Here is a 24,221-nt window from a genome sequence, read left to right as displayed (position 1 = left end):
CGAAAGAATAAGAGAGTGTACGCATGTATTTGTTTCATATATATATATATATATATTCTATAGTCAGATCTTATAAATTCCTTGTTCAACCAGCAACGTAGAGAGCGCTTTTGAGACAGTCCCTGCATTTCCATACTTATAGCGCTACCTGATATGAATTTCATATTTTGTTAAGAGGTTTTAGGGGTTCGAATGGCAGAAATGTTTGAACAAACAGTAAACCGCGCAGTTTTTCTTTATGGTGTGAGTATTGCAACAATGAGTAATATTTATCGTTAATTAATATTTCTTAGAAAATAGTTCTCTCTCTCTCTCTCTCTCATAATTGCGAGTCAAGGTTTGAATTTCCAAATAAGTTTCACTTCTTTTACGTATACTGAGTTGCACGCGCTTTTTTTTTTACAGCCTTTTAGTGATTCAGCTATGGAGTTAGGAACTGTCAGGAGACTGCAAACTGTGACGTAGTTGGACATTTTTTAACCTGATAATCGCCATACTTTTGATAACGTATGAAGATGGTTAGTAAGATTTAATTCGAAACACCAGCGTTGAAATTCTGTTATTTTTTACATGAATATTTTTATTCCATTTACTATATAATTATATATATATATATATATAACCGTGGATTCAACGAAAAAATAGGGGTGTGTCAGTAGAGAGGAAAATTAGCCAATTTAACAATTTAACTCGCTGAAGCAATGCAAGCTCAGCGTGTTTACACTATGTAGTTTTTTTCCCAGCAAGTAGCCAGTAATCTCTCTAGATGCAATTGAGAATTGAGTCGCAAGGAATAAAATTTTTTCTGTCTTAGAATCGCTAGTATATTCGTGTCCGTGAAGCATTAGTTACACTTTTTACGTCTTAAAGTTTATTTTTGCAAAATAATGTTGTGACGGAACACTAGTTCAATGTTAAACAAATGCATCACTACCGATCGAAAAGATTTAGAAGTTGAGCAGAATGTCAGAATGTTTATAAATTGCTGTTTTGAATATTACTTTTTGCAGATGGTCTGTGGGCTAGTGTTTTTTTTTTTAAATAAATAATTTTTTTTGGGGAGGATGCAAATATTTGACACAGTCATGTAAGTGCCACTATAGATTATGATTCCCAGTGCGGAAGAAGACGCAAGCTGCACACAATTTTTTTTTTTCATAACCGAATGTGAGAAGTGCGTATTTAAAGTGCTTTAGAGTAAAAATCCGAAGCGCACGAAAGTTATCATACACGTATCTTCTTTCGGCAGCTTAAACTATTCACGGACGGTAACAGAAAAAATAATATTCCCATTCTTCCCCTTCCCCCCACCCTCATCCTCCGTGAATGGGCTGGGTCAATGACCTCCCACAACTCTAAGAGTTCGTGTTACAGACCCCGACGTTGTGTGTGTGTGTGTGTGTGTGTAGGTGTGTGTGTGTGTGTAGGTGTGTGTGTGTGTGTGTGTACATCCCTCGACGCGGCATATCTAGATGTTAATGGAGATGTTAATGACAAGAAGGACCTCTGCAGGGTTCGTAAAAAAATAAAATTAAAATAAGAGAGGAGGTTTAATACGAGTGAGTTGCCCTGGCCGGCCTCCGTGCGCGCGACTATTAAAAACTACTTAACACCGCAACGGATGTGGGATCGAAATGAAGCGACCGCGGGACCCCCTCGGCTCCCAAGGAAGCGACGTCGCGTCATTACCGAACAATCGAAGAGAAATGCGTCCAATAAATTGGTGTTTGATATTCGATTCATCGATTGTTCGAGCGGGAGCTCGAGTTCTCTTTGTGTGAGTTTCGTAGCTGTCCGTAGGGGAAGTCATAATTAAGATTCACTGACCCTCGATCAGTCTCCGAACACATCCGAAAGTCGGCGCTCACACGTGCAACTTTGCAGTCAGATTAAAAAAAAAAAAACGAGCTAGTCTTCAAGTATTCGCCAGAAATGTGTAACATCTAACGTTAGTATCGAGCAAATTCAAGTATTCTCATGTTGCAAACACACTTATAATACGTAACTCGGACCCGACATTTAACGTAGAATTATTTTAAATTATGCCAAGTGTGGTAAATATATACGCAAATTGTGTTTTCAACAACATTTTTTGACGCGAGTCACACGTAGTTTCCGCACTCGCCGCTAGGATTCACTGCTACGTCAACTATCGAACCATTCCAGTTGCATATCGAAAGGTTAAACTATATAATTAAACGGTTCCGATAAACGTGGAAAAGACTTGAAAAACTAAACTCGGATTTTGGACCTCATTTTCGAGAAGGAATTTTATTAAATTACTGCCCATCTGGTTAAAATTCATTAAACAGTTAATACTATAACGTTCCCGTATGTTTTTGTGAATTTTGGTTCTCGCAATCCGTCACAGACGGCAGCACTGTGGTAACACAGTTACGTTCCTTAAACTTCCGTTCCAGTCACGAAATTAGTTGTCCCAAATGTATACTGAGAGTTAAGATGTTACACATCTAAAATAATATTTTGAGAGAATTAATTTTTGTAGTAGGTACTCTAAATGACGTTTACCTAACCCAATCAAAATTTTATTTTAGTTACGATCACCTACACGTGAGATAATTTACCCTCAAAGAGTAAAAAATAAGAGCGATTTTTTTACAAGATCTTTATTTATTTAAAAGACCTAACCTACCTTTTAATTTAACAACAAGAAAAAAAATACCAAGATGCACGAACTTGAATTATTCGGGTGTCTTACTCGAGGTAAGTGAATCATTGATTTCTTCCGTGTGTAAGTCTTTTCATAATGGAATCGAGGATGTCATGGAATGCTGCATTTGATTAGGGCCATAGTACTTGCTTTTTTCAGTAGGTATCCGAGTTATTATGAAACACTTAACCTTCCTTTTATAATTATTCATGTCAGAACATTCCAAAACTCTTAATTTTTGTTTATCGATAAGAGTTTTGAGTTGCATTGGCACCCTGCATGAGTACAAAGTTGAACAAACGCAGACTTAATGGATAATATACAATCATACACGAATGTACACGCATGGCATACTGGAATAAATGTGTTCTCAACAGTATTTATTTAAAAATAGAAGAAAGTTACAATTTATAACAAAGAACTTACCAGATAACACTTGACATCGAAACAAAACTGTTTCACTTCGACATGCTTCTCAATTCTTACAAAGGTGGGGAGGATAGAGAAAGAAGGAGGGAGAGAACATTTCTTGGGTTAGCACATAAACCGTCACTCCTGTATTTTAGAAGAGTTTCTTTGTTTATTACAGACGTGTATCACTTCCGGGTTGTTCGTTTATTTTAGGAACATTCACATTTTCCTTTCTTATTTAAGTGGACGTCTACTGCTTCTTTTAAACACAATGTTCGATTTTGTCGTGTCAATATTTTAGGATACTATTGTAAACCTTACTAAAACTATTGTTTTAAACATAGGCTTGCTTTATGGTAGAATATGTGTAAGCTTTGAGTTGTCCTTTTCGTACGCTAGTTTTAAAACAGAGGTGCCCACAAGGGGGGGGTAACGACTGCGTCGTTAAAATTTCAGGGGGGGGGGGGGTTAAAATACGAGAAAAATGTATATATTATTTACATAATTATAGCTTCTAATGTGAAAATACGTTTCTGGTGCTTTGATAATTGAAAGGGATCTTGTAAATCAAATTGGCAACCCCGCACTTTCCTCAACAAAAGCAGTTTGGCATGTGTCGGTTCAGGATGGAAATATTACCTGATATGAACAAAATTATTATTAGAAAATCAGTTTAAATTAATGCAAAATGTGATAAAATATAATACTAAAAAAGTATAATATTATAAAATAATTGAGTAAATCATTGTAAAAATGGCATAAAAAATTGGGGGGGGGGGGGCGCATCATTAGGTTAGGAGGGGGGGGGATTCAAAGTGTTTGGGGGGGTGGGCACCTCTGTTTAAAATCATAATTTTTAGTATTTATTACTCTTTTTAGGTAGGCTAGTGTTAGTGATATCTTTACATGCTTAGACTACTTTTAACCTGTGATTTGGATATTTCAAACCAACCACAATTTATTTTACATTCTTATACATTTCTTGTTGTATAACACTAAGTTAATGCATAACTTTAGCGTTTTATAACTTGCTGGTTTTTAAAACACCTATGATAAATTGTCAAAATAACAAGTAATATTTGAACAATCCGAGAAATATATGTTATGCCAATGTTAAAAGAAAAAACTAGAACATTTACTAATGCATGCTGGGAGCCGCACTGACTCACCTCTTGCGCACTTCAGACACGGTAACGTGAAGTACTTCAACGATGAAACTTAGCCCACCGATGACGTAACCAGTGATAAGCACTGCGGCAGCGCCCCGGAAATAACGCAGGCGGCTATAGAACTCGTGTTTTGTCAAAGAAGAATCTTCCCGTTGGTACTTTTTTTCCAATTTTACTGCGTACCCTGTCTCGATTGCTCTGACGATGATGACGTTCATCTTCTCTGTCAAGGGCGAACACCTCTCCACTACCATCACGTGAGGCAAGCCTATCAGACATTCACTCAGGATGTGGACATCAGATCCTTCACGAAAGGTATTCCTCATGTTGTAGATCAGGGTCTTCCGTAAGAACATAATCGATGATTTCTTGTTCTTAGAAACTAATTCAAGTTCTTGAGCTACGCCGCCGTCGTTTGTGATGAACCTCTCTATAATTTGTTTTGCAACTTTATCTTCGGGGTACGATGAGTTGAAGAATTTCTGTCCGTCTTTTGTGCCCATAATCGGCAAGCCAGTTTCCAGTAAGTCAGTCACAGTGTTTATCTTTTCGCGGTAAACAGGGGCTGTTATTAAGCTGCTGAAAGTAGTCAAGTAGGCTGTGCAAATAACGACCGAGCAGAATCTCCATTGGCTAATGAAATATCGAATTGGAATCGAAATTGGCTCTCGATTCATCGAGTTTCCCAGAAGCGATGAGAAAATGTAGATGATTGTGAAAGAGGAGTCTTTGAAGGTATCCCTGTCCTTGTTTGCTATAGGTAAATACTTGGCTACGTACCACGTGGCAGCGGTCGTAAAGAAGAAGGCAAGAAAGATGTGCAACCAGGTTAAACTTCGGAACTCTGTTGTCAAAACATACCAGTATGCTTGATGCTGCTCATAAAATATCGGGACTGCAAATGTCAGGCATTCGCTCTCGAAACTGACAGTGTAGTCAACAACGTAAGAATCTAAGTAGATAGGAAAGAGGTTCCCAAATCCTATCTGGCTGCGTCCACTGTAGACGTCTAGTATCATGGCGAAAACCACCCCATTGTGCAAGTCTTTCGAGGATGGTAGTATTTTGAACTCCGGCTGGAAATTCATTTCGTTTGCGATCAGCTTCAGCAAATTCCCTTCCGTTCCACTTACGGTCGCATTTCGCTCATTCACTTCGACATCTGGCGGTGTGTTAAGTGTCGTTACTTGCAGACGTAGCCCATGGAGGTTCTTCATATTTGTAGGTAACAAATCCAAGCCCTTCTGGAAAGTCTTATTTTTTGACAGCCAAGTATCGACCCTCATTGGAATCGACCTATTTTCACACGGATGTGAACAAAATGGGAAATAACCATAAACTCCAATATCTCCATTTATCTCTGATTTTGTGATTACAACATGCAGCAGAAACAGATTAAAAGCCTCTTGGAATATTGCTTCCATATCTGAATGATGCTCCGACCCGCATCCGAGCACCACGATTACGAGTGGGTTGCAGAAGGCGTATTTTACTGTTTTTAACAGATAATAGCTTGATGAATTCATGAAAATCAAAACTGGCTCGGATCGATACAGTGGGTGCCCTGAAGTTGCTTTGTGATTGAAGGTACGTCCCTGTAAAGTAGTTATTGTTATTGACATGTTTTCTGTTTTTAGCAATGCATTATAATGACTGGAGTTGCAATTGTTGGTGTACACAAAATGAACTGCCTGCTTTCTGGTAATGAATGGCTTCAGAATGTCTTGTACACAATTTAACTTACTGTAATCTTCTTCGTCGAGAACGTCATCAGCTAACGGTAACTTTTTTGATGATATTCCTTCTCCAAGGAGGATACTATTAAAAATAACAAGACAAAATACGCGCTTCAGACACATATATTTCAGCTGCTTGCAATATTCCGTGTAGTAACTTTCTGTGTACTGAGACTCGAATACATTTATATACACAGCAAAAAATTCTAAGTCACGAACTATTGACTGGTTTTCTGACAGGTGAAAAATTCCATCCAATCCTTCAAGAACGACATCGTAGTGAGAAAAAACGTTTTCTTCTATTGATCTCATATCGCACATGATCGAAGATAAAACTGAATAGATCATCCAACAAAGTGTCCGGATATTTGATTGGAAAAATATTTTAAATTATTTTTATTTTTTATGATTTTAGTTTACCATATGTAATGATATTATTAATGTTTTCTTATGTAGTTAAGTGAATAAAAGTAATGATTAAGTAAAATCTACATTTAAATTTAAGGGGAAAAATTAACATATTGAATCATCCGAGGAAACATCACTGGATATCTGATTTATTTAATACCGCTTTGCATTGAAATTTATTTGAAAACCATAAGTTTGTATGTATAGGGTTTCGTTTGATATTATGTGATATGTCATATGTGCCTCGTATGTCAGTAGGAAAAAGGGTTTTTAAAAATATCTTAAGACTGAGAGCGTTATTTTGTCATAGACCACTGTTAAATCAATGCAGAATCTTTTGTATTATGCACTATAACTACCTGCGCTTCACTCTTCTTTGCAATGCTATATTTTTGAAATAATACCTAATAAGAAACTTAAGGCGTTGTTATTTTTGATTTTAGATTATCTGTCTAAGTAGCAAACATTTTTGTACTTAAGTACTAATTTCTTATAAATAAGATACAGTTAAGTGATTGAATGGTGTACGGTTAACAAAGTATGTGCAAATTCTCGCTAAAGTAAATTTTCTTAGTGCTTTTTCAGGAAAGTACGCAAGGAGGGGGGGGGGGGGATAAAACCCCCAAATCCTAAAAAATCTTTCATTCCCACCAACAAATAGTAAGAATTTATAATCAAACAGTGGGAAAAGTGGTTCTGTCTCCTCCCACCAAACCGTAAATGAAAGTCTGTGTACGCAAATGCTTTTAATAATCCTGTGAGTGATAGGTATATCACCTAGGGCTTAAATAAAGCAAATGTTTGTGAATATCGATCGTTTGGAATTTTTTATGAACACAATTAAAATTATCAAGCAAAAATTTTAATACAAATCGTGTACTCCTCCAAATAAATCTGCTGCATATTTTTTAATTATAAAAATAATGAATCGCTGGAATCACGTAAATTCTAAAAACATTTTTCAGTTTAGTTTTTGAAGTGAAACTTCTATACAGCTAGTAGGTAAATTAGAGTGATGACCTATCAGAGCAACGAAAAACAAAAATTGCAACGCTCAAGAATCGGGCGCTCGATTTTTTTTTTTGGGGGGGGGGGGGGGGGGGGAAGTGGGAATATCGAATAAATCAGTGAGTCAGATAAACTGTAAGAATCTTTGCGGAATTTCCGTCACCATATTTTTCACTATTGTGAACGTAGGTACGGTGTAAATCTTCATTGTGTACTTTAGCGATGTTTATTTCATGTATAAATTTTCTGTTATAAAATTTACTTGTCAAATAAAGAATACACGGATGGCAGTAGTGCTCAACGGCATGTTTACATTATTGCACACTTACTTGCGCACTAGCATTCTTGAACACTCGCAGATTTGTTCACTCGTATAGGTACAGTGTAAGTTTTAGTGGTTTAACGATGTAGTCAGTTACAATATTCAGTAAGATTCCATTGCTCGCAGCATGAAACTATTTCGTAGGGCATATTATTTTGCGTAGATACGTTTTGTTGGTACTATCACATATATGCATACGCTAATAAGTACATACTTGTGCCTGTTATCCAGCTTTGCCAAAAATTAATTTAAGCAAAATAAAAACATCTCTAGTACAAAATTACATACAGCTCAGTCAAGGATGCAACAAATTCAAGATAATGAAATAACTTCGAAATCAGAGCAGAAAGAAAAAAAAATACTATCAACTGGGACACATGCTCACAATCACAAATACGAAAACGAACGGCACTCAAATAGGAAGTTCATGCGACTGATGCCACACATGCCTTATAAGGTCCAAAAGAATATATGCGAGTTATCCATGAAAACAATCCAAGGCGATCCGGTTTCGATTCCCGGCGGGGTATAAACCAGGTATTTCGCAAGTAGAAAATGTGGTGGACGTTGCCTGTGCCTGTGTGGTTACCTCGGGGTGTTCCAATTTCCTCAAAATAATACACTCCGTCAATGTCCCATTATGAATTCTTGTTTTACTGTTCACAGTGCCTTCAAACATTTTTTTATGTTATGTATTTTTCAAAAAAAATTTGTCTCAGCAGTTTTTTCCCCAGTGAACATCACACAGCTCGACCGTTGTTATAACACTAAAATATGTCGTCAATTTTCTTTTTCTTTTAACAATTGAAGTAGTTTCAAGGAAATTAATTTTAATATTTTATGATCTTCAAGTAAGTTCACAATCCTTTCTAGAGTTTACTTAAGTGCTATTTCTTCTCGATGTAGATAGAGTAGGTGATGTGGTCCTGAAAAAAAAAGTTATTGACAGGTTTTGCAGTCTTTTATCATCTTGATCTTTTGGATGGTTCTCGATCGTTTATATATTTTTCTTAAGCCTGAGTTCTTTTTCTTTTCCTGATAACGCATTTCTATTATTTAACAGTAGCAGCATCACGTTACAACTATCTACATTGCAGTAAATTAAAGTAAAAGTTAGTTAATATACTTTTAAAGTTAAAATAACTTTTTATAAAATTTAGTGAGTACTTTGAAATGACAGCAACAGAGAATCACACAATTCCATGACATATACTAAACTATTACTTGTACGCGTTTATAAATGTATTTTAAGAGTATTTAAAAAAAAATCTTATTGTGGCTAAAGCTCAAATAACGAGACATAAAAAAAACAGTTCACTGCTTTAAGTTAATTCACATCACAGTATATTCTTTCGTTGTCTTTACTACATGGAAAATATTGCTCGATAAAATTGTTGTCCTAATGCGAACGAATTACAGGTCTACTTCCGGAGTATGTGTAAACATCAGGTGTTTTACGAGCTTATGCTGGAGTTGAAAGCGTTTTGAAAGGTAAATAAATGTATATTCGTGAGATTTTACCACGTTATGAATGTTGTAACACGGTTTTGTAGCCTCTTGTGTTTACAGTTTCCAAACAGCTTTCGTGTTAAAGTTAATGCGTGTACAGAACTGTCAGCTAATAAAACAATGGACTCATTGATGCCGTATATCACGTTAAGCTAATTACTTTTCATGGAGAGAATTTCTTTCCGCATTAAACTTAATGCTGGCTGTTTTCATTGCGTTGCTAGTTATACGCTTTTGGGTATACTTCAGTCAAAATATATTTATTTTTGCCGCCATCAAAAAAGTGATATTTATTTTTAGAAATACATTTGTTATCAAAAATGATTCAAACATTAATGACTTGAGCGCATTTCGGGAAATAACTGAAATAAATGTTAACATTAAACAACGGAAAATATAAAAAAAAGTAAGCTAGTATTTCATCAGTGATGTGTAACAAACCTAACATTGGTAACACGCAAATTCATGTGTTCTCATGTTTTTATGTTACAAATAAACTTATAATACGAAACTTGTACACAAGATAAAAAAAATATATATATTAAATTAATGCTGAGCGTTATGAATGTAATGATCAATAAAATATTTGCTTTTCAAAAACATACCAAAATTTCTAGAAGAGAATCACACACATACTTTCTAGGCCACCGCTAGAATTCGCTGCCTGAATCGTAAACTCTGCTTGCCACCATTACGATAAAAAACGGAAACTTTAAACTATTAGGAAGGGCTCTGATAAAAGCTAAATACTTAAAAAAAAATCCTAATCCATGCTTTGGACCAGATTTCCTACAAGAAATTTTATTAAAATACTGTCCATATTGTTAACATTCACTAAACAGTTAATAGTATCCTAAAGTTTCCACACACGTTAGAAGTTATACTTCTATAGCATGACTACAATATTAACCTGAGACATTTTTAAACACACAATATAACACAAAGTATATTATGTTTGTAATTTTGTTTTTGCTTAAACGACTGAAATCAGTCTGTAAATACTTCCTGAAAACCAACCTGTTCTTTATTGAGCTGATTCAACATTATTATATAATATTATTATATTATAATGTTGTTAAAATTTCAATATTTTAACCACGTTCCCTGAGGCTAAAGCGCGTGATCTACTGCTGTATCACTAAGCCTATTGGGAATTTATAAGGAGAATATGTATATTATCATTGTAATGCCAGTTTTCTTTCGTATTTTAAAACTGGAAATTACTTTTTACTATGACTATTTTAGTTCACCTAATATAATTCGGGGTAGTTTCACTATCATAAAGTTTAATTTGGTACACCAATACATTTGGTACTACACCTAATGTTTAATAAAATGACAATATACGGGTTTATGTTGCTACACTTGGGTACGCCATCTTTGTTACACGTTTCAGTTCCATTTTTACGAAATCACTCCTACTAAATGCCGTATACCTGGAGCTAAGATGCTTACACGTCAGAAATATCTAGATTATAATATTTAGTTGAAATGTTTGTATTGCCATGACTTATCCTCCGAGAAATTTTTAAAAATAAAAATTGGTCATATTCTTGGAAATTATTGCGCGTCTAGGGCTGTTATCACTATGTTGTTGGAGCGCGAAAATAAAATTCCTCATCACTATCACAGTTCCGTTGAATCTTACAGGAACCTGAGTTAGTCATCTACAATCAGCGGGGAAAAAAAGTGTAACTGTGGAATAGGTCTTCTCCTTTTCTTATTCGATCATTATAAACAGCAAGCAAGATAGCTTCCCGTAAAAAAAAAGCACTGAGAATTATTGAGATTCACGCATTATGCACTATGATCAGCCATTCGATTGAATTATACATTGGTATTTTTTTCATTTACGATGCATGCATTTGTTGTAAAACATTTTACGTATAATCTTTGTCAAGTAACTTGTTTCAGTTTGACACTTCTCGAAAGCAATTCCAATGGTCTACGAATCCTTCTCCGACTGTTTTTTCTGTTTTTAAACATCTCCGAGAGGTTTTCAATGTTCACAAACAAATAGCATGATACTTTGCATACGGCAGTCAGGAAATGAATACCACTGTACCTACTCTCAATAACTGTCAAGTATGAGACAATTTACAAGACACTTTAATTTTTCCTTTTTTTTTTTTTTTTTAAATGAGCACAATCACTGCACTCAGCCACTGAGTGAATAACCAAGACACTAACTTTCCGAATCAACACGTCCCATTGGGAACATGTCACAAAATTACAATATTCAAACTATTTTTTTCTCTCTCTCAAAAATACTGATCACCTTCATGTTCCCAATGTAGTAAAAGCAATACATTCGTACTTAGTATAAATCAGTTCTGTAATCACACACAAAATATAAATACATACTTAACCACACCACAATTAAAAAGATTTTTCCATCCTACAGTCTTAAAATTACTGAAAACAATGCTATTTCATTATTAAATTCCCGTCATAGAAAAACTGATTATAAATAAATATAAGACACTAAAAATCTATTTTTTTCATTGATAAAATAAATATTTTTTTCTTCTGTACAACACAGACGATCAAATTGATTTACTTTATTTAATTTAAGACAGTAGGCTAAATAATGGCGAATGAGAAGGGATGGGTGTATCTAAAAACGTAACCTATCTAATCTTACAATTTAAAATGACAAACACGTTCATGTCATACTTGGATTTCAATCCTCGTATTGAAGTTAGAGTTTCAATAATATTCACTACGGAGGCATTCCACGTACAAGTGAACGTTATTTCTCAGTGGATGACGACTTTAGTGATAATAATTAATTATGCACAGATAAAAACTTAGCAAGTTGCCAATTATATTTCAACCATGAAATCACCTAACTGTCCGTGTGTAGGTGAGTGTGTGTATGTATATGTGTGTGTGTTCGCATGAGTTATTTTATTTTATGAAAATTTATATCCAGTAAGTTTTCTGCATATCGATTTGAATATTGTATGACTGGTAACTTTTTTTTTGCAAACACTAGCACTTTACTTTGGTTTATATGAATAACCTGTTAACTATACCTAGAATCAGGAAGAAAAACCGTGTAAAACTTTCTAATTTTGATTCTGTGTATCAACAAGCAATTTTGTGCTTGAGGAATATGAACTTATTTCCCCATTGTTTATCAAATTGTATTTTAATTTTATAATAAGCCATTTTAAATATCTTAAGTATTTATTAAAATTTCAAACTTTTTCAACAAAAACGATTTCCTATAAGATAAGTACAGTTAGCGGTGACAACATAAGAGATGTGTTATTTATTACCTTTTAAGATCTCCATTTTTCTTTTTTTTTCTCGTGAGCCCTAGCAACCAAAGTATTAGCCCACGGAATTCATACATCAGAAATGAATGTCGTGAGGCGAACGGGATGAAATGTACACACGGAATGATTTATTTTGAGGAAATGACGAGTGGGAATCAGAAACTACCTTCGCGAGTTGCCCCGAGGGCAGAGGAAACAAAAGAGAGAGAGCAAGTCGGTTTTTAATGAGACAGGTGTCGGGACCGTGATGAAAAAGCGGTCGTTCGTTTCGGGATGTTCACGTCAGCTCCGTAACGGTAGCTGACGCTCGGAACAACAGACGCGTATCACGGTAATATCGAACTGACGCAACATCTCTCTCGTCCTTGCCGACTTTGACCTCTATGCACGACCCCTGGCGGGTGATTGAAACGTTGCCATTAGGGCATTAGGACGCTGTTAGGGACCGAGCGACGGAGATGGATCCAACTGCGGAGAAGTTAAATCCAACACGCGCGCATGAGTTATGCCGTGATCACGCGAATATTAATTACAGCGCTAATTAGGTTCCCAGCCACTACCGCTGCCGCGCGCGTACCCCGGCAGTGATGCAATCAAACGTGACAACACAGCAAATTAGTCGTGATCGCAGAGTCGAACGAACTTCCAAAATGTTAACGAGCAAACGAAACCAATTACTGATTTCCCTTTCGCCCCACAACACAACCGTTGCGAACAAATGAGTAGCGATACTCGATAATTTTTCAATTTGTCGTGTTCAGTCGTGTTCAAAATCATTTCGAACCAATCTGCTGCGAACATACATACTTTACTGCTGTACGTACTTAAAAAAGCGCCACTTGTTTAAAATTGTATAGGCTATAACATAAAATTTTAATTATTTATGGTTTCATTTATTTACACGAACATGAGAATGAAAATAAAAAGGTAAAATTTTGATGTGTGAATGAGTAAACAATTCAACCATAATTTTAATTGTAAACCACATTTTTATAAAACCCTGTGCATATGTAGTAGAATAACAGCCGAGGTTTAGCGAATAGCTAAATTTTTTTACGTGGAACAAAATATGGAAACAGCATTAATATACATTAATTTTTACATAACTTTAATTTAATTTAAATCAAAACTTCATAGGATAAATGACAGGACATTATATTATAAATTACCGGAAGTTTATTAGTTATGCGCTAAGCGGCTAAGCCAAGAATCAACAGCTAAAAACATCCAAGTAAATAATTATTTAAAATATGCGATAAAATGTATTCCTAATAAAATTATATTTTCAGATTTTGATGTTAACATATCGTTTGAAAACAAGTATTTCTTTTTTTTTAATGTATAGACTTTATTTTGATATGTATGTTCATGTAAAATCAAACACAAGACATTGCATACAAACATAAACGTGACGCACAAATAGTGAAATGAACGAGCTAAGTCACAGCATGAACATGATGTAAAATATTACAGGATTCATTGTGTGGTTAAACGGTTGTTTCATAAGTATCAGGCGTTGTATATTTAGCATTACTTAAAAAATATTTCCTCTTTTACCGAGACCGCGCAAAGGACAATTGCCCTGCAAAATAAGTCGACGGACTTAACTAATTGTGAAATTATTTTAATGTAACGGCGATAACGAGTTTGCCGGAAATGGCGTAGGTCTCTTTTTCAACAGCAATTCGCTCAGCAACAAAATAAATCGCTCACGAATCAAAAATGCCTTTCTTCGAAGGAACTGTTTCTAACCTCGGGGAGGCGCTCCGTTTGTATTCATTCGGCGTTTCCAAATTAGAGTTTGGGACGAGATGGAAGGGTAATAAACCCAACCCCCCCCCCCCCCCTCCTCTGCCCCAGAAAACTCCTTCACGACGCGATCAATCATGGGCAGATCGCCGGACGCGCGTGTAATCCTGATATTGGCCGCGGCGGATGTCTGCGCGCCGGTCGCTCATCCGCCGACGTCCCGACGCCCTAACGACGTCCGCGATCGCCCTCATTACTCCCCCCAGCCGCCGCCGCCACCACCACCACCCCTTTAATACAGGCTTGCCAACTTCCCTCTTTTGTTGTTGCGATGCGCGCGCACATCGTTATATACCCACCCCCTCCCCGCCTCTCTTCTTCATCCAAAAACGATCGGTGAAGAGAAAAAAAAAATTTGAAGAGTCATCTCTCCAGGCTCGTCAGTCTAGTCGCAACGGACGCGTCGTGTGCGCGCGTTCGCAACCACCGTACTTTCTCCGTGGGCGCCTTTGCGCCGCCAAATGGGGGATCACGCCCCGCCATCTTGGAAGTTTTCCATCTCTGTTGCTATAATTCGAATTTTGAACTTCCCAATATTTTTTTTTGGCGCGTCAAGGCATAAATCATATCTCCCAGTCCTTCTGTACCTTGTTGCGATCACATACATATTGACTAACAGGCTCTGGTCTATAAGCGCCGCGAGGAAATAACTGATCATTTCACGCGGGCGACTGCAACTGTCATAATTGCACCAGTACACAAGTTAATAATGAATTTACTAACAGGTAGTCAAAGCGCAGACCTATGCCATGTTCAAACCAAAATGTTTAGCACGGGAGCTTTACTCCAGGCGGTATCAAAATATTTTAAATAGCAAGATAGTGAGGCCTAATCCTCTTTAACTATGATACGTGACGAACGGACGTGTTGCATTACTCTTGGAGAATGCACAAACTCCGGGAGCTATGTAGTTTTACGAGGTCTTTCCACGAAGAGGAAAATGAAACATCTTGAAAGCTACCTACGTACGACGTCACCACAAAGTCAGTTCTGATGAAAGCTGGAGCGTACGCATGATTTCATTTCGGATGAAGGTGGACTCTTGTTGAGGGGGGGGGGGGGGGCAGCCGTAGAACCACTTTGCCCGCTGTTTGCTTTCAATTTCTTTCCATTTGTTGGTGGGAATCAGGGGTGCAAATCTTTAGGATTCGCAAGGGGGTTGGGGGCCGCGGAAATTCACTATTGTGGAGGGGGGGGGGGGGATATTCGCAGGGGGTCCTCCGCGTGGCCCGAGAGTTTTGCGCTTGGGGTTTTAACCGACACAAGGTGCTTGTATGATGTATACTGCCCATATTTTGGCCTTGATGCATGAAACAGGCAGAAAACTTTTAAATATACAGAAAGTTTTCCATAAAATATAGTTTTGACATCTGTTAACCCGCAGTCACGATTTTGCAAGCACAGGAGGGCGAGAGGCTTCTTAATTCCAGGGGGGGGGGCACTTGCCCCTCCCCCTGGATCAAAGCCCACGATGGGATAATAGATTTTTTTAAGGATTTCATCTGCCCCCCTTCCCTGGTGTAGCCCATGGATGACAGCGGTATTCCTCACCTACGTCTTCCATTTCATTATTTATCTTCTTCGAAACACATCTGGTAGTACAAACATAATGAACTTACACATATTTTTCTTGGTAATAATGTAGATGTAATGGCTCTATGCAATAATTTTTTCTTAGAATAGACGTCTACATAAAAAAAAACATTATGTACTTACCTTTCCTCGGGTTTCTAGTCTTTTTAGCACAGACGGGTTCATTTCAAGTTTATATATTTTTTTTATCAATTAAGTGAGTGAAACGTAATTCTATGATTTTGTTACAACTGGCATCAAGGAAACATCTAGTCATTTATTGTGTCCCATCATGCACACTAATGAATCGGAATTATTTCCAGACATGAATTGGACTGTTCCGAGGCGGATGCTGACTTAGCATTGTGTTATAATAGGTACAGCCACAGACAGTTGAACAACATCAGCACATTTCGTTTGCACTTTGGGATGGCAAACCTTTGAAAATAAAATCACAGCTCATGACTGCGAAAAGGTTTGCTGGCTCAAATGAAATTAAGTTGACAGCTAGCAAAAAAGAAGTGGCATATCGCAACATTTCAATAAAGGGGTTCGGCTTGGTAGCGCCTTAAGTGTTTTGGTTTTACTCAACTGAATAAAAAGTAACATTATGTATAAACATTTAAGGTTATAAAACTTGAGAGTTTCACGCGATTGGCATATGGATTAAGACATTAATAGTCACATGGATCACCTCGGTGACTATTTTAAACTGTATAAAAAGGAAACGAGAAACCTACTATTCATCGACTTCAAGACACGCGCCTGAATAAACTGCGTTTGTGCATTTTCAGTTTTTTTTATGTTTAAAATCTTAGCCCTCGGCATACCTACGACATTTGGTAGAATTAATTTCGTGAATGTGACGGAGTCAAGCAACTGAAATATGTAACAGACGGTGCTGCTGTCTATGACTGATGGTGCGAACCGAATGAATGGATTTTAACAATATGGGCAGAGTTTTAATAAAGTTCATTGTTGAAAATCAATCCAATGCTGGTGATTAGATTTTAATCTCTCTCTGCGAATCGAATGATTATATAGTCGACGTAGGTGCTCCGGCAGCGAATTATAGCGGCGGGTGCGTAAACTACGTGTGATTAGCTTCAAGAAATGTATTTGAAAACAAAATTTTCGTATATTTATCACGCGCGGCATTATTTGAAAGAATTCTACGTTAAATTTCGTGCAGAATTTCGCATTAAAAGTTTATTTTTAACATGAGCAACGTGAGAACACATAGTTTGCTCGTTAACTAGGCTAGATGTTTACACATCACTGGCGAGTAATGAAGACTCGCTAACGTTTTTTTTTGTTTTCGTTGCAATTATTTAATCACCAACGAACTAACTTTTGAATTACTTTATCGACGAATTTAACATACTTTTTTTCCCTTATGTTAACAATTAACTGACTATGTGACAAGTCAATAAATCAAGACACATAAAAATATACACCCACGCAATATTTATGGGTAGAGACCCGTAAAATTTGCGGGTTCAATGACCTCCAGGATAGACTCCAATATCCTCTACACACTCGGGCAAATGACAACTGTTCATTGGCTGCTGACTTGTGAGTCGTCTCGACTGGGTGGCATGTGATTCGACACTTCTATGAGTGAGGGTCTCTAATTGGCCCTCAGTCCTACAGATTAACAGTGAACCAATGACAGAAGCAAAACTAAGGTATAATTATTTGAATTTTAGCATAACACGAAATGAACCCGCGAATTCTCCAGGTCTCTATTTATGGGATACGAACGAGGCACTCTTCCCACCAAGAGCTGGCGTTCATCCAGTTGCGCTACGAAAGTCGACCTGTGAGTGATTCCTCTTCCAGATCAGTGCCCTCGTGGTTGCTGTGTTTAAAGCCAAAGTAAAAAAGTAAATGAATGGGAATGAAAGGAAAATGCCTGTTCTGTTCTTGGACTATTTCGCGGGGCGGTTGCCGGGTTTGCAATCCGCGGACGACCGAGATAAATGAAAGGCCACTTAAAAGAAATATAAATAAACCCGAGTGATGCGCGCTCGCCTCGTGAGACTACCGAAACTTCCCTTTTCTCACGCTTGAAAACGATAATAAATTCGGTAGATTAGTTGGGGCATAAATCTCGCGTGAAACGGCTGGACGGATGCGACGGCCCACGTATTCCATTACGTAGGAAAGTGTTGTTGTTAATGCCCCTCGCTAAATGGCATTAATACGCTGTGGAAATAAATTCGTTTAGTGACATACACAAATCTTAGCAAATTTTTTAAAAATTTTTTTGCTATGTAATTATTAATAAACGAGTACAGTTTATGTTAATTATCACACATTATTATTTAACAAAACCGAAATGCATCACAAGTCTCAGGTAAATTATACAGAAAAAAAGTTCCGTACTTTTACAAAAAGATTCCTCTGGAAACCAGTTGCCAATAACTAGTTTTACTACAAGAAAGATATTGTAACTTTGTAAAACACATGGCTACGGTTATTTTCACACGTATGAGATACGCTTTTCGAGACAGTACCGATTATTCACTACGAAATTTGGCCGCATAATTTTAGCTTTAAATTGATGTTTCATTAAAGCATAATATTTTAGACCATATAAATGATAATAATCGAATATTCAACAGTTTTACTAATTTGTTGCACCATTCTTACTTATGTGCGCAATTAATACAGGGAATTTATTCAGGGAACTGTTTACAAATAACTGTAACTATTGGAGGGGGAGCTGAATTGTTGCCCGCTGGATGGGCAGCCCTTCAGGATTTTTCTGGCAATGGTTTGTTTGTACAGCGACTGGAAGGGCAGCCCATCCAATTTCTGAAAACATGTTTCTTTAAGTGTTTAAATAATCCTGAAAACTTGCCCCTTGGAAGGGCAGCCCATCAGGATTTTTCTTACAGTAGTGTTTTTGAAAGGTTGTCTGAATTGTTGCCCCTTGGATGGGCAGCCCATCAGGATTTTTCTGACAGTGGTGTTTTTGAAAGGTTGTCTGAATTGTTGCCCATTGGATGTGCAGCCTATCAGGATTTTTCTGACAGTGGTGTTTTTGAAAGGTTGTCTGAATTGTTGCCCGTTGGATGGGCAGCCCATCAGGATTTTTCTGACAGTGGTGTTTTTGAAAGCTTGTCTGAATTGTTGCCCCTTGGATGGACAACCCTTCAGGATTTTTCTGACAGTGGTTAGGTAAGGTTAGGTTAGGTTAGGTTAGGTTAGGTTAGGTTAGGTTAGGTTAGATTAGGTTAGGTTAGGTTAGGTCACTTTACAAACTAACCACTGTCAGAAAAATCCTGAAGGGCTGCCCATCCAAGGGGCAACAATTCAGACAAACTTTCAAAAACACCACTGTCAGAAAAATCCTGATGGGCTGCAAATCCAACGGGCAACAATTCAGACAACCTTTCAAAAACACCACTGTCAGAAAAATCCTGATGGGCTGCCCTTCCAAGGGGCAACAATTCAGACAACCTTTCAAAAACACTACTGTTAGAAAAATCCTGATGGGCTGCCCATCCAAGGGGCAAGTTTTCAGGATTATTTAAACTCTTAAAGGAGCGTGTTTTCAGAAATTGGATGGGCTGCCCTTCCAGTCTCTGTACAAATAAACCACTGTCAGAAAAATCCTGAAGGGCTGCCCTTTCAATGGGCAACAATTCAGTCGCCCCCTATTTGAGGTTCTGGGACGACACAAAGCATAAATTCCCGGGTAATAATTCGTATCCCGTATAAAGGCGAATTCTATTTTATAGTGATACAGTTTTTTTCATGTAAATGTATTAATGTACAACTATCTATAATGTTACTTAAATATTTCTGTTCCATAAAAAAATACAATGTACAATAAATAACGTGTTAAATACACATATGGATGTATACGTGAAAAAACACCTATATACAATAACTGTTAGTAGATTAATGTTCAATTTTTATAACTTCATTATTGTTTTAAATGCAATTACGTCATTGTAAAAGTACACAAATTTCGTCAGAGTAAATTTACAATGACTTAATACGCTCTGTAATCATACATATGAATATAAACCAAATCTCATTATTTTCACATAAGCCTACTGTTTGTATAGCATTCGTTGAACTCATTTTTATGCTATTGCTATTGCCATTAATCCGTAAATTGTATATTATGGTATAGTCGATAGGTAATGAAAAAAGACTGACATTGTAGATTCGATACTTTTCCAGTTCACTCAGTTGAATTGGTAGTTTATTAATTAAATATAATTACAATAAAATAGCCTTAAAGTACACATCGTGGATAACTCTACATAAACTACAAAAGATAATACTTTTTTGAAGATGCATAACTTTACATTTAACACATTAATAGTTTGTGTAAATTTACTAAATATTGCATTAAAATAAACTGGAACTAGCAGTAAATTTGAAATGCATTATGTATATAAGTAAATTAACTTACCATAGAGTAAAAATACACCAATAACTATAAAAAAATTATCAACATATATTATTTGTACTTCTACACTTTTAATAGTATTTTTCCTTAAACATAAATTTAAGGAAAAAAACAAACAAATATACTTTTAGGTGTCGAAATACTCAACTAAGGTGGATCTTAGTGCTGCCACATTCATTACATAATATTTTACAGATTAGCGTAGGTAACGATGACAGCGTAAACCGTTTATACATATGGCACCATTTTGACTGCCAAATCCTGGCGACGACGTCGAGCAAAAACGACGTACACTCGTGCAAAGTGCAAAATCAATCTTAGTCAGAACACAGTAGCTTAGCGCGTAATAAAGTATGAATGTGTGTTGTTGTCACGCCTAGCGTGTATTCTTCCCAGAAGATACTTGACGGCATTTTTATCGTAATGCAACAGGCACCATTTACTTTACTATGGGGAAAATAATGAAGCTAATTAACTTACACGAGAATGTAATATTAACTCGCGTAGTTATGGAAAATTTGAATGCCAAAAAAAATTAATATTTTTTTTGTTTTCGTTTATGATAAATTTCATGCGATTAATAAGGATAGTACTTAGTTATTTTAAGTTTTAATATTATTCAACTTGAATATAGAATAAGTGTGGATTTTATTACGATTATGATTATTCGGTTAGCAGCTCAGATGCTATAGTTTGGACCCACCAGTATGGCCATGTATGTATTTTTCGCGAAAATATTTCCAGACTAGCTGTGTGTTAAAACTTATTAGCATTTTCTGTGTTTCGTGGTTGGCTGGGTATATTTCAGGCAGATGTATACTGTCAGCACACCAGTCATAGCTAGAGACCTGCAAAATTCGCGGTTTCGATGGCTATCAGGCGATCAGGATAGACTGCACATTCTCCTGTACACTGGGCAAATAACGCAAGTTCATTGGTTGTTGACTTGTAAGTCGTCTCAGCTGGTTTGTCTGTGATTCGATCCATAGGCTATTTGCTTGAGGGTTTATAATTGGTTGAGATTCGCCAAGATGAACAGTAAGCCAATAGCAAAATTATGTAAGAGGTATATGTGTTTGAATTCTAGCCTATCACCGAATGAATCCGCGAATTTTGCAGGTCTCTAGTCATAGCCTCCCAGTGTGGAAGAAAACCCGTCCTGAATGGCCCGGCCAAACAGAGCAATGGCTTCTCTTACAGAAGGCCGCCAATCACAAGGGAACAATCGCTAACGCGGGCGTACCTTATTGCAGTCTAATGAGCGATCAATATAATTCGCAAAAAAATTACATGCCTTTCCTTATCAGTGGAGTATGTAACTGGCAACAGAACACACCCAAAAAAAAAAGGACAGTGTTAATGGCAGAAATCTTGGTTTGGAAAGAGAGAGTAAATGCCTAATTAAAATGCAAACTAAGGATAAGACAAGCTATATGCAGCGTGAGTCTGGAGGTTGGAGGTTCATAAATACCATATTAGTTGAAAACATCTGATAGATTTATGGTCTAAAGTGTTGAACAAAATTTTTATTTTAAATAATATATAAAAGAATTTAAGATGCCTTACGTCTGAATAATGTTAATTAAACAACGTTCTAAAATGACAGCAAAAATTGTCGCTGTCGATAAAATGATTTCATTGAAATAATTGGGGCTAAAAACTATATTTTCCACATTATTTGTGACTTGTTTTTACCACCAACGAAATTTTTTTTACAAACAGCGACAAAATTCGTTCAATTAAACAATACAGACACTCAAGTGTCCTATCTTAAATACTTCCTCGATTATTTAAAATAAAAATTTTGTTCAGCTTCACTTCAAAGACGTATACAAGCCTTGGAAAAAACTATAGACCATAAGTAATTAATTCTTCTAGTTATTTTTTTTGTGATAAACCTGCAGCCGAAGTTTGTCAGTCGAATTCAGACTAATTATGTATAATAACATCTAATGCGTAAGTCCGCGTTACTGCGGAGTAGAAGTGGATGCCAGGGTCGGATCTAGAAAAGGGCATGGGTAAAGACGGGGGGGGGGGGGGGGGCAGCCAGACTCATGCGCTGGGTTAGAGGGGGCATATGTATAGGATTGAGGTAATGCAATAGTGCAAAAGTAAGTTTAGTATTTGTACTTTATAATATATATGTAAATATATATTAAGTAATGCCCGGCATACATTGCTATGCCTCTTTCAATACTTTTTGTAATTTGTCCCTATATATGTCCCTCTATAATATTCACTATATATAAATCTATATATAACAAACTCTATCTGTCACTATATCACTCTATTACTTTCTATATCTTTATATCTCAATCCATATTTATAACTACATCTCTTTTTCTCTCAATATTTATAAACCTCGCTCTATCTCTCTATATCTCAATATATCTGTATATCTCTTCTGTCTCTCTATCTCTCTATGCCTATATCTTCCTATTTATATCTTTATCTTTACAAAACACAAGACGAACACAAACCTTCATATAAATACACCTATTTATATTTTATTTATATTTTTTTACAGGTCACAGGTGTGACATAGGTACATAAAAACACGCGCGTATTCGAATGCAACGTTTTGTAAAAATTTCAAATAATTCGCTGAAGAATTTTCGGAGATTTAAGATTTTGAACGAACGAACATTTACATCCTTTTATATAGATATACACACATCAATATTTTAACAATGTAAAACCATGAAATTAATTTTTTTTATAAATATTTTGTGTTTCCATTGATCTTTGAATACTGAAACCTATTATTTATATAAATACAGTACGTTAAATAGAACGTATACTTAAACAATGTCAATGTTACGGGTTTTGATAATATTTATCTTAAAATTTTACATATAAAGTAGACGGATGAAAAAAAAAATTATGACTGTTTGAGGTTTTTTGGAGAGGGGGGGGGGGGAAGGGGGTAGGGTGGTAGTAATCACAATTTCAGGCCCAGTGGAAGAAAAGCCTAGATCCGCCCGTGGCGGGTGCGGCAGGGAACTGGTGCATGTACGTGACACCACACATGACGGGGCGGGAACTGAGAAGAAGAAGAAGAAGAAGAAGAAGAAGAAGAAGAAGAAGACGCACGAGAGAAAAGAAAAAAACATAACGCCGCGCTGAAATGTCTTCACGTGTACGCGAGGTGCGGAAGAAGGGAAAGGGGGAGGGGTGGCGAGGGAAAGGGGTTAAACGCCGCGAGGACGTGGAATCACAAGGCTAATGGCGCTTGTGATCCGGATGTTGGGGGAAGGGGGGGGGGAAGAAGAATAAGGAAAAGAAGAAAAAAAAAATAGTGCTCTTGCGGCCACCGTCGGGGCCCGCGGATCAAATTGCCCCGGCGTCGCGCCTACAATTTTAGGACGCGTAATGATGTGTTTTATGGAGGGGCGAGCTCTCGGTAGTCCGCGCGGAGGATGTCTGATGGCGGTGCGCGCCGGCTTCGTACGGGGGCTGCCATTACGCGCGTTATTGCTTTACGACGCTCGTTTCCCGGGGGCCCCCGTTGCGTCGTCGCAGCAGCAGCCGCCGCCGCCGCCGCCGCCGCAGGCCGCGAGAGGCGGGAACGGCGGGCGTCCTGGTTCCCAGGCTGTACATAGGAGCTACGGGGGTCTGCCGCCGTGTGAATCGTCCCGAACCCGACAGTTCTCTAACGCAGTGCGGTGAAAGCTCTTTAACCACCCCCCGCCTACCCGGGCACACACACACACACACACACACGATGTACAGAGCTTCAGAAGAAACATGCTCAAGATGATCAGCGTTGTATTTGTTTACGAAAAAAAAAATTAAGAAAACGCCAAGGACGGATGATTGTGTTGTACAAATTTACAATAACTTCATTCTAGTATAACAAAATTATTTTGTTTTGGCAACTAGTTCCCAAA

At 37.1% G+C, this 24,221-nt stretch overlaps 2 protein-coding genes across 2 annotated transcripts in view; one reads left to right on the top strand and one right to left on the bottom strand.

Annotated features, from left to right (window-relative positions):
• LOC134542940 (neuropeptide CCHamide-1 receptor-like) overlaps positions 1–24,221 on the bottom strand; it is a 953,117-nt gene that overhangs the window by 643,537 nt on the left and 285,359 nt on the right. The window lies entirely within an intron of this gene.
• Positions 1–24,221, top strand: part of LOC134543029 (uncharacterized) — a 94,197-nt gene that overhangs the window by 11,014 nt on the left and 58,962 nt on the right. The gene's annotated exons all lie outside the window — the stretch shown is intronic.

Source organism: Bacillus rossius, assembly GCF_032445375.1.
Source record: "Bacillus rossius redtenbacheri isolate Brsri chromosome 9 unlocalized genomic scaffold, Brsri_v3 Brsri_v3_scf9_2, whole genome shotgun sequence".
In the NCBI taxonomy this organism is placed as follows: Eukaryota; Metazoa; Arthropoda; class Insecta; order Phasmatodea; family Bacillidae; genus Bacillus; species Bacillus rossius.
The sequence above is the reverse complement of the archived record's forward strand: the minus strand, read 5'-3'. Positions and strand labels throughout refer to the sequence as shown.